General features: G+C 35.2%; 1 protein-coding gene across 4 annotated transcripts in view; it reads right to left on the reverse strand.

Moving 5' to 3' along the window:
- LOC106641916 (uncharacterized) overlaps window positions 1–12,471 on the reverse strand; it is a 243,349-nt gene that overhangs the window by 229,783 nt on the left and 1,095 nt on the right. The window lies entirely within an intron of this gene.

Genomic DNA, 12,471 nt, shown 5'->3' on the forward strand with positions numbered 1-12,471 from the left:
AATAGTGAAATTTCCACTGGATGATGTTTACAGAGTAACCTAATGAATATATCTAACTATTTAACTTGTTTGATCGTTTACTTATCTATTAAGTGCAGTTTCTAATATTAGTAATTTTTGATTTAGCGATCCCCAGATCAGGCCAGCGTGTACATGGAATTTTTTTTTTTCTCAATAATGAATTAGGATCATTTGCGGATTATTAAAGGTATTTTAAATTGCAATTTAAATGCAACATTTATATTCGTAATGAAATTTTCGACTTTTTTAATAGTTCAATATTTTATACATACTTTATGATTATATTACTATACTTTAAAGTTTAATTTATTCACACGGCAATGAAACAGATGTGCTTTAATTGGCTGGAAATTTGTATAAGGAAGGGTGGTGAGGATGACCAAGAAAAACATAATGATACGAGACGATGTATCAAATAACAATCAGTAAATTAGCTTAAAAAATGTTCAGTATCAGTTGCTGTATGTGAATATCTGAGCAAGTATTACCGAATTACTTTATGATATAAAAGATTAACTATGATATATAGCAATAAAGAGGATCTAACCCAATAAAAAAAAACTTATCTATATGTACAATTTACATAGATATACTTTTACGCGGATGTAGAGTCATGAAACAAAATTGATTTCGATCCATATGGATTTTTTTTATTGGGATGTTAAAAAATACAGATTCATCGCGTCACAAATATTTTAATTGTTGGGCAGTTAAGAGATTTATTCGAGAACTTTGAATGAAGCACTCACGGCATTTTAGTAGTATTGAAATGTATATATGTATATGCCAGTAATTGTCCTGAGCAGCTTTAAGTTGTCTTCTTAAATAAAACTAAAGGCAAAAACAAAGGCCTTAAAACAGAAAGAGAGAAAATAGCGCGACATGGCAGAAAAAGTATGAACAATTTTTTTTTAATTTGCTCGAATACTTAGATTCGGATTGTACACTAAATCCCTTTTTTGTTTTAAGGCCTTCAATTACAGTTTTCTTTATTCCAAAATTCGATTTATTTTTGACAGCGCACAAACCTCAATATCAGGAAATTTCTTTCTGGCAGGTTTCTTAACACGAAAGTAATGAGGAAAATAGTAGAAATCAAGGCTTTCCGTAAAAAAATTTTATATAATAGTCGATTATACAATGTCGATGCTCCAGATGAAGACTATGCCGTTTCGTCGTCCCAGGCGAAGACTATGCTCTTTTTCGTAGTCTAAACGAAAACTATGCTCTTTTTGGTCCCAGACGGACGAATACTATGCCTTTTTCTCGAGCCCTGACGGAAACTAAGCCCGTTTTTCTAGTTTATACAAAAACTATACCCTTTTTTTGGTCCTGGACGAAAACTATGCCTTTTTTTTCGAATCCAGGCGACAACTATGCCATTTTCTCGTGTTCTGACGAAATATGTGGTCTTTTTTTAGCTTGGACGATAATTATATTTTTTTTTCTTGGTATGAATTATTTTTTCTGTTCCAAAACGATTACTCAAATATTTTGCGATAATTTAAAGTATTCTAATTAAAAACCTAAATGCAAGGTGAGCTTAGCTACTGACAGCTATTTTATTATGGTAACTCTTCGTGAATCATGCTAGTATTCGTTCGAACTCCGAAAAAAAGGCGTAGTCTTCGTCCAAACTATAGAGTAAAAGGCATAGTTTTTGTCTGGGCCTAGTAAAAAGGCATCGTCTTCGTCCAGGCTTCGAAGCAGGGCATAAACTTCGTCTGGGGCGTCGGTATCTTACTAATATATAAATCAGAAGCGCTAAAACCGTTGTAATCGCTAACCGCAAAAACTACTGAACCGATTTTGTTGAAATTTTGCACACTGATTCATGATACTTCCTAGATGGTTTTAGTATAGTTTTTATCTTAACAAATTTAATAACATTAGCAATAAATGAGCTCAAAGTTTTGCAAAAATATGCCAGCTTTTCACTTTAGTTCAGTAAAATCTGCTAGGTGGCGTCGACATGAAATCGAAGCTACCTGCAACATAATTAAATAAGTGTGGTTATAATACACTGGAGCGTCTCCATAGTGTTGTAGTCGAGCTTCGGCAACTGAACGAACTGTATTGAGAATGCTGATAATAGTCTTGCAGCTGGGTATCCCGGTTACGGACGACACTCTTCTCTAAGGGGGAAGGGACCTAAGTGTCCATTCACCCTGAATCTCGACGAGTGCGATCAAAAAAAAAAAAATTAATTCCAACCGATGCCGTCTCTGCCACAATACCAGGTGAAATATCTAGCCAGAGCACAATCTGCTCCAACTCATCAGAGTTGTGAGGGAGTCCCACCATCCCACCTGGTGCAGTTAAAGAATTTGTGGCTACAAATGTAAGCAAGGGAAAACAGCTCTGAGCCCATGAGGGGCATGGGCAGCCACAACGGCTACCTTCTTGGTCGTCGCGTCCCCAATGCGCTTACCCACATGTTCCCATCTAACGATGAGCGGTTGGTTATCCGGGGCCAGGGAACGATCCGAGACGAGATATTCTTTGGTCAGCAGCGTACCTTCCTCCATCTCAGTCTCCGTACATCAAGACTCCCAGGGTAAAAATCAAGCAACCGTAGCCAGCTCTTCATTATCAGGAATAAGAATAGCCTGGAAGTTTCACCACTGGCGCTTTTTAGCGCCATTATAAGTATTTACGTTCCCTACTTAACCATCAATTTCATCGGTTCTTTTTAGGGGCCACCTTAGTGTAAACTACCTTGCCAACAAATACATTTTTATTACCATTTCCGGAAGCGATTCGTCGACTAAAAGACTATATTAACTAAAGACGGGCACTATTAAACCAAGTCAGCCATTTACTAGCAGACGTCACCTGCGGAGTTGTTCTTCGCAAGGCTGGAAAACCCGGTGACCGACAACCCTATATTACCCTCTTGACTCTAAGAATTCAACCAGGAATCACTGATCCTCTTTAAAGTCTGCGTTGGGCAAACCTATAACAGCTATGAAGGAAAAAAAAATTGAGCCAACGGGACAGCCTCCACTAGACAAGTATTACTAACCAATCTCCCCATCTAAGATCACAAAAACAACTGAATCTGCAAATAAAAAAGGTCCTTTATACACCAACGTCTTCGACATACCGGGAGACGTTGGGAAAGATCACTACAACTAGCCCCAAAGCATCGGACTTTGTAATTTTTCTCCCGATCAGTCTGGGTTTTCAACAGCAGGCCAGAGAAGATCACCCTGAGGTATCCAGGCAGTCACAATTGCTGTTAACTGCAGTCAAGAAAGAGTTAACTTAAGAAGCTCACCGGTCTTTTTTAGGGCCATCGGACGTCGAACTACCTTGCCAACAAATACATTAGAACTTATCAAAGTTGACAGAAAACAGCCTTTAGGGGTCACACAAATTTTAAGCATGCCAAAAGTCGCAAGAGGGTGAATCGGAAGAGAAACTTCAAGTGTATCTAATAAATACAATTTTACTTAGGCGTCAAGAAACTGGCGCAGAAAATTTATCGAGATTGAAACAGCAGCGTCGAAATTAACAACTAAAGAGTCCATTACGTGAAAGATCAGCTTTTCATGGTACCCTCACAGCAATCTCTGAAATCTTTAAAGATCCTACTTCAGATTTTTATAAAAGTAGAAAATGTTTTTGTGTTTTTGTGGCAATAAAATTGTAGGGTTTAAGGTCCAGGACTTTGTTGCTCTGGTAATAAAGTTGTGAGATATGAGAAAAAAAATTTTTTTTTAATATAAATTTTTTGGGGATTTAAAATCATAACAGCTTTAAAAAATAGCCGTTTTCGTGAATTACACGGGAGAAACTGTAAATCAACGGCTTCTTAGGGCCGCCGATTATTTTATGGCATAAAGAACGCACGGTACTTTTTAGCATAATAATTTTTTTGAATTTATACACCTCATTATTTAACCAAATAAACTATATGGATTCCGAAAAAATTTGTTTTTAATAAGAAGATTTTTGTTCTTAGATGTATCAAGAATATGTGTAAAATTTCTAACTGAAAATGTTTCACATTACATGTCAACACACTACGGTGTTTTATTTAGTAAGTCTCGGGCGAAGCCGAGACGGGGGGCTGCTAGTATATTATATGTAAGAGATAATATCTATATTGTATAGACAATAGATAATAGTGGACTGTGATTCAGCAAAACTCATTTTATTTTTAAAGTTATACTTTTAAAAATTTTTTTTTTTAATTTTATTTTAGAGTATTATTAAAAAAAAAAATCAAATAACGGTTTCTCGAATTTTTTTGGTTTTTCTTTTAATATCTTCTGACAAACTGACTCTAACGCCTCGGTCAAAGAAAGTGCTAATTCAAAATTACCTGGAAAGAAGCGCTCACTAAAAATTTACTCTAAAAAAGAGCTAACTTAAAATTGCCTGAAAGAAAATGCTAACTAAAAATAGGGTTAGGGAAGGCGCTTAGAGAGATTTATTTCGTAATAAAGATTGAAAAGGCACAGAGTTTGAATCATCTCATCAATTTTGCAGTTCTTGAAATGGCCCTGAAAAGCTATTATCTTTAGAATTTAGTGAGCTTTCACACGATCACTTATGACTATTATTTCTTACATGTTTTTTGTACAAAATATATATTGCTCTTAAACCCAAGAATAAAAAATAACTTTCTTTAAGTCAATTTTTTTGTTAACGCTTTCTTTGTCAAAGGTGCCGATTTGATCCATAACATGTATACCCGCTTCCTACTATTTTCTTATTATTACGTAAAGAAACATGGCAGGAAGAATTGTCTCAGGGGAACACTGCACAACATATACTACACGGTGTAATTCATTAAAGATATTTACATTCAATGAAAATTAAAGTATTGAATTAATACAGAAATAATAACAGTAATTGACAAAACTAGTATTATTCATACAATACATGTTTGTTTAAGAAGACTTTATCGTCTTTGATGTATTCAACCAAGAAGAGGAGAACCATGCAGTTACACTAGACCAACTGTATAAATGTATAAAAAACCCCTTAAACGGAAAAGAAGAAATTTTTCTTGTTGGTGTTGTCGGTTTTAAAGGAATTGGAGGATTAAGACGCCGTAGTAATGATAACTGTACGACCAATCATTATGTGTCATACATTTACCGTCGTGGAAATACCTCTTGGATGGAGGTAGATGATTTAAAAAAATCGTCGAGTTTTCGAGCGCGTAGTTACAAAGTTGTGCCACGGCTGTTACTATATGTAAAAAAAATTTAGTTTTTCTATTTTCTTATTCATTTACAATATTTTATTCAATTTACTTTTAACTGTCGTTAGTTATTATAACTCTTTCAGTTTACACTTACATCAGTAAATATATAATATCAAAGTATAAATTCTGTTACATGCACAGTGTATCCAAATTTTATGAGTACTTGCTTCGCATATAGGTGTATCTATACACTAATACGTAAAAAATCTCGAAATTAAAGATCTTAAGCACTCGACGTCTAGAAATAATATACAATAGAACACTGGCGACATTTGGGTGCTTTCTAGACTAGATCTGTGATATACATCTGAAAGCTACAAATTAGCTACAAAATGTATCGTTTTTTCCATCCCCCTGAATGCCCCACATCGCGGTAAGATGTGGTAGCTTGATATCAAGTTGGCACATCCGAGCGTATGGGGCGTTATTTAGGCCCTACAAAATCAATTCTCGCACTACAAATTTACTACAAATTAGCTACTAATTATAGACCGATCTAGATCGCTCGATACTGCACTGGCAAAATTTGGCCGATCTCAGAGTTCAGTGACACCCCCTATTATCGCAAGGGTGCTTTCTAGACTAGATCTGTGATATGCATCTGAAAGCTACAATTTAGCTACAAAATATATCGTTTTTTCCATCCCCCTGAATGCCTCGCATCGCGGTAAGATGTGGTAGCTTGATATCGAGTTGGCACATCCGAGCGTATGGGGCGTTATTTAGGCCCTACAAAATCAATTCTCGCACTACAAATTTACTACAAATTAGCTACAAATTTCTTATAAGTTCTTATCATGGGGTTCGCGAGTGGATGTGCTACGTTGATATACGTTCATTTCGTTGCCCCAGACGATGGATTTAGACATATCCACATGGACATAGTTGGTCCATTAAAAACTTGTGAAGGTTTCTCATACCTTTTTACGATGATTGATCGGTTATCTCGTTGGGTAGAAGCTGTTTCACTTAGGGACATGTAGGCTTCTACAGTACTTTGGGCTTTTCAAGAAACTTGGATCGCTCGATTCGGCGCCCCGAGATACGTGACTACCGATCAAGGTTCCCAATTTGAGTCAGCCATTTTCAAGGCATACCTCTCTTTTATAGGTTGTCGAAGAAAAAGGACTGCAGCTTATTATCCGGCTGCCAATGGTTTTATTGAACTCTGGTACCGTAGCTTCAAAGCTGCAGTTATGTGCCGTAATAACCCTAACTGGGTCAAACTTTTACCAACAGTTCTTTTGGGCCTTCGCACAGCTGTGCGAAGCGACAATGGAAACTCTCCGGCTGAATTTTTGTATGGAATTCCTCTACATCTCCCAGGAGAATTATTCGGCCCTGACGATTTTTTCGCTAATCCTCAGATCTTCATTAAAAATTATCGTCAACATATGAGAGAACTCAAACCTGTGCCGATTGAGCATCGTCATAAAAGTCGTCCCTTTTTTTTCAAAGATCTTCGAACTTGCTCACATGTCTTTCGTCGCTGTCCAGCGACAAAGTCCCTTGAACGACCATACTCCGGTCCTTACAAAATTATTGAGCGTGTCTCAGATCTTGATTACAAGATCGACGTTAACAGTGTTCGTAAGTTATCTCTACAGAGCAACTCAAACCTGCTCACTTTGTTCCGGATGACCTTGCCACCCCGATGATTGATCTCACCGTTCCCTGCATTCAGCCTCAAAAGCCCATAGCTATTCTTAAGACTTTTCCTTGCACGGCGCAGTGCAAAAAAGTAGTCAATTTTAATACAAAGGAACAAACTCTTGAAACTAATTTTTAATATATTTTTAGTTTTCCTCTCAGCGACACCTGATCATTATGTAAGTTAGTCATGTCTCGATTAGTTAATTAGAAATTTTTTACTGTGATTTTAGCATTAACGATAACGTTAACTATATTGTCATGCGTTTTTTTTCTAATCTATAGCCGAATTTGTGCCTGAGTGTAACATAGTTTGTAACCGATGAGACTGACTTACATTGTAAACCTAAATTATGACTTATCGTAATTGATCGATGTCAATTTTCTTCGCTTTAAACACATGTTATCGTACCTTAAGAAACTAGTGTATTATTTATTGTGTGCACTTGCACCAATTTTTTTGCAGTTATGAATTGTAATAACGTTTGATTTGTGCGTTTATTGTACTTGCGTGATTCACTAGAGCTTAATGTAACAAAGTTTGTTCTTCGAATAATTTATTCTCACTGAGAAACCAATAAGACAAGTTATACTGCGTCGAATTTTTTATACTCTTAACATTTACATATAATTTTAAGTTGTATTATGCAAACTTGTAGTCATCGCTCTCCTTTTTCTTAATTCGTTGCAAAAATTAACTTAATTTTATTGTACTGCGTTTACTCGGGGGGGAGTGTGTGGGGACCTCGTCCCTCGTCCCATCAGACTATAACTACTATATATATACTTACATATATAAATATGCGCGTCTCTCGCTCTTGCATCAGCAAGCGGCGCTGCGCCCAAGGCTCCCAGATTTTAGGAAGTTCGCCGCATGCGCAGTGCGCAATCACCCTCTCTCTATAGAGCAAGCTGGAGCGGGAGAGTCCTCCTACCCAGACCTTTAACCTAAGCCCCGCCCACTTTTCACAACTAAAGTATGACATCTTGTCTAGAAGCAGTAATATCGTCGATAGCCACGTGGGTTAATTCTTTTGCCCCAGCTAAACTTGCCAGCTTTCGAATCTCTCTGATAATTTTTTTTTTTTTTTTTTTTTTTTTTAATGTACGTTATACATCAAGTGTTATAACACGTTTATGTAAATAATTATATGTATAACGTTTTAATACTAAGACATAATTTTAAAAAATACTATGTACAAGACAAGGTAAGTAAAATTATAAAACAAAATATTCGTCACTTATTAAGGAAATAAAAACATTAATATTTAGTGAGTTAAGTGTCGAGTTATGATAATTAAAGTATTATTTAGTATTTAAAAATTACCAAACGACACGTCTTGATCATTGTTAATGTAATTCACTATTACATTATTATGGTCGGTAAGCAACACTGTTTAATACATTAATCTGTCCCGAATTGCACGACCTTTTTTTTGATTCGTATATCATTAATAACTTACTTCGCTACAAGTATTTATTCTTGGAAATACGTCTCGTCGAAAAATATGGATTGCCATAAAAGCTCATGCTGCAATTTCTCAATATTTTTCTATATGTATCCTAAAATCACTCGACAAAAAATGGTGAAAAAATTCATGCTGATTTCAGACAGTATAATTAATAAAATCTATAAATTTTTAGTTGTTGTTAAATAAATAATAAACAACGTTTTTTTAGCTCAGAGTATGTTTATTACAGCACGCTCTCTCTGTAGTTTCTCCGGGCTTGAGACCGGCACATTTACTGTCGCCACATTACGCGCGCGGTAATTTATTTACATTTAAGGCATCACATTCTGAGAAGTCCAAAAAACTGAAGACTTTTAATGTAGATTGGTTGCGGGACGAAAGATTTCACTGTTACTTTGAATCATCTGATACTGATGGTAAAGTTAAATGCTTAGCTTGTAAAGTAGATATTTGTGTGAGTACAAAAAATGATTTGTTGAAGCACGCTTGTACACAGTATCATGGCAAAGCAATGGTAAATTTTGTTGCACCTGCGGTAACATCCTTATCGAAAAAAGAACAGTGTCAACAGTCTGAGCTCAGCTTAAGCGTTTTTTTCGCTCAGCATAACATTAGTATTGACATTATAAATGACTTGCTTCCTTTAATTAAAAAAATGTCTGAGAATCCTGAAGCCACGCAGTCTATGTCAGTTGTTAGTACGAAATGCTCGGGACTTATTGTTTATGTTTTAGCTCGTGACATTGAATTGAAAGTGGTAGAAATCTTGAAAAAAGTACCTTTTTCTTTACTGACAAACGAAAGTACAGATCGTAGCAATAAAAAAATTTTGTGTGTTGCAGTTCAATATTATGATTTTGAATTAAACAAAATCGTGGGTCATCATTCAACTTTCATTGAGTTGGACGCAACTTTGGCTTCAGCAGAAAAAATTTTTGAGTCTTTTAAAAATAAATTTGAAACGTTTGGAATTTCGTGGAATAATGTTGTTGGGTTAGCACGTGACAATACAAATGTCATGATCGGTCGTTTTAATTCATTCGCTAGTCATTTGGGAGAACTGTCACCTAATTTTATGCTTATGAATTGTATTTGTCATTTATCCACCCTCGTCGCGAAGCACAGTTATGCGTGTCTTTCTACAGATGTAGACTTTTTTTTACGAAGGATAGCAAGTTACTTATCGAAAAGTCCAAAACGATCTACAGTTTTTAAAGAATTTCAGACAGACGCAAAGGTAAAGACAAATCAAATATTAAAAATATGTGGAAGTAGATGGCTTGAAGTGTTTGAATGTATTGAACGCGTTGTAGAAAATTGGGTTCCATTGCAGCAATTTTTAATCGTAGAAGTTTTTGAGTCATCTGAAGAGGCGAAGACTGTTGACAAGTTGCTTTTGTTGATGAAGTTTGACACATTTCAATGTATTATTTTATTTTTGCTGTACGTCTTGCAAGACTTCAATAATTTTAGTAAAAAGTTTCAAACATCGAAAGTAGTTTTGCACGTTTTTTCAAATAATTGCAACATGATGCTTAAAAAATGCACGTTAAACTTTTTAAATCCCAAACTTTTTCAAAACCTTCGTTCTGTTGATCCTTACGATGCATCAAATTTATTGCCCTTTAATACAGTTTATTGCGGACCAGAGTGTGAGGCCAAACTAAGGGAAATGGATTCCGAAAGTGTTAATTTTGTAAAAAATACTTGTTTGCAGTATCATCAAAAACTGTTTGAAGAAATGAAAAAGCTTTTTTTTATTAACGACGATTTTTTGAGCAAATTAGATTTTTTAAAGCCGGAAAACGCTTTAGATCCATCAGTTAGAGCAACGATTCCCGATTTGTATGATCTTTGCAACAAGTATTTTCCAAATATTGATAAATCAGTTGCTAGTATTGAATGGAGAAATTTACCGTTATACTTTTCTGAAAAAGAAGTTGTAGAATTAAGATCTCTTGAAATCGATCAACTTTGGGGTAAAATCTTTTGCAAAAAACAGGATGTGGGTGACATTTTACAGTTCCCTGAGCTCACAAAATTAGTTTTGCGTATTTTAACTTTGCCGCATTCAAACGCGTTGCCAGAGAGAATTTTTTCAATTGTTAATGACATCAAATCTATAAAGAAAACGGCTATGGGAACACCGCTTATAAACGCGTATTGTTTAATCAGAAACTACTGCACTGTCAAAGGTATAAACTCTCTTAATTTTAAAGCGTCTCAACAACACTTTCAATTATTTAACGCAGAAAATGTTTATGCAAGCAAAAAGTTGAAAAATTCATAAGTTATTTCTTCATTTAATACTAAAACACAAAAAAACTGGAATAATACCCATAATAATACTTTTTTAATCTTTTAGCGGGAAGCGGCAGTACCGTGTTTGTGACCTTTTTTTAAACTAATTTTTTGTTAACTAACTTCAATTCCAGTTTTAAAATGTTTACGAAAAGAATAATGGTTCTAACGTTGCTACCTTGACGTCAATTAACCTTGCAACTTATGTTAAATGATTTTTCGAATTTTGTTGCCTAGTCCTTGTTTTCTTTATTTTTATTTATTTATTTTTTTCTTAATTTCAAACGTGAATGTAAATAAATTGCCGCGCGCGTAATGTGGCCACAGTAAATGTGCCGGTCTCAAGCCCGGAGAAACTACAGAGAGAGCGTGCTGTAATAAACATACTCTGAGCTAAAAAAACGTTGTTTATTATTTATTTAACAACTAAAAATTTATAGATTTTATTAATTATACTGTCTGAAATCAGCATGAATTTTTTCACCATTTTTTGTCGAGTGATTTTAGGATACATATAGAAAAATATTGAGAAATTGCAGCATGAACTTTTATGGCAATCCATATTTTTCGACGAGACGTATTTCCAAGAATAAATACTTGTAGCGAAGTAAGTTATTAATGATATACGAATCAAAAAAAAGGTCGTGCAATTCGGGACAGATTAATGTATTAAACAGTGTTGCTTACCGACCATAATAATGTAATAGTGAATTACATTAACAATGATCAAGACGAGTCGTTTGGTAATTTTTAAATACTAAATAATACTTTAATTATCATAACTCGACACTTAACTCACTAAATATTAATGTTTTTATTTCCTTAATAAGTGACGAATATTTTGTTTTGTAATTTTACTTACCTTGTCTTGTACATAGTATTTTTTAAAATTATGTCTTAGTATTAAAACGTTATACATATAATTATTTACATAAACGTGTTATAACACTTGATGTATAACGTACATTAAAAAAAAAAAAAAAAAAAAAAAAAATTATCAGAGAGATTCGAAAGCTGGCAAGTTTAGTTGGGGCAAAAGAATTAACCCGCGCGGCTATCGACGATATTACTGCTTCTAGACAAGATGTCATACTTTAGTTGTGAAAAGTGGGCGGGGCTTAGGTTAAAGGTCTGGGTAGGAGGACTCTCCCGCTCCAGCTTGCTCTATAGAGAGAGGGTGATTGCGCACTGCCCATGCGGCGAACTCCCTAAAATCTGGGAGCCTTGGCTGCGCCGCCACCCCAGACTTATTCCGCTCGTTGCCGAAGCAACATCGTTTAGGGCTATAACTATAGCTCGTGTAGAATAGGCACATGTAACTTTCTATATTAAAGGTTTATCGTTGTTAAGTTATTAACCGAGGCCTTTCATTATCCTGCTTGCCTCCTCTCCTGGGTAACATCGTTAACACCAGCAGCAATGGGGACTGCCAAGCAACCTGTCTCGACCATCGGTCACAATAACATTCCCCCATAAATCTTGTCTATTAGTGTACCTCAGAAGAAAATATCTGAATAAACTCCGCAGCAACCAATATATTTATTATGTTTAATTGAAAGAGTGATAATTAAACTACATGTCTCTAGTTAATTGTTCATTTAGGAAGTAATTTGAGAGAGTTATGATGAGATTTCAGGTGAAAAAAGTATCGTCTCCATAAGAGGCTATGTATAAGACGCTTACTTGTAACGCGTTTTACTAAATTTTCTGGAGCAACCTATGCTGAAATTTTGCAGAGGTAAAAAACATACTCTTTGACTGTGGATTTCAATTTCATCCATTTCAAAAGTGCTTCGATAGGTGTGT

This window comes from Copidosoma floridanum, unplaced genomic scaffold (genome assembly GCF_036245765.1).
Source record: "Copidosoma floridanum isolate Cflo_tuat_1 unplaced genomic scaffold, Cflo_Japanese_pri ptg000021l, whole genome shotgun sequence".
In the NCBI taxonomy this organism is placed as follows: domain Eukaryota; kingdom Metazoa; phylum Arthropoda; class Insecta; order Hymenoptera; family Encyrtidae; genus Copidosoma; species Copidosoma floridanum.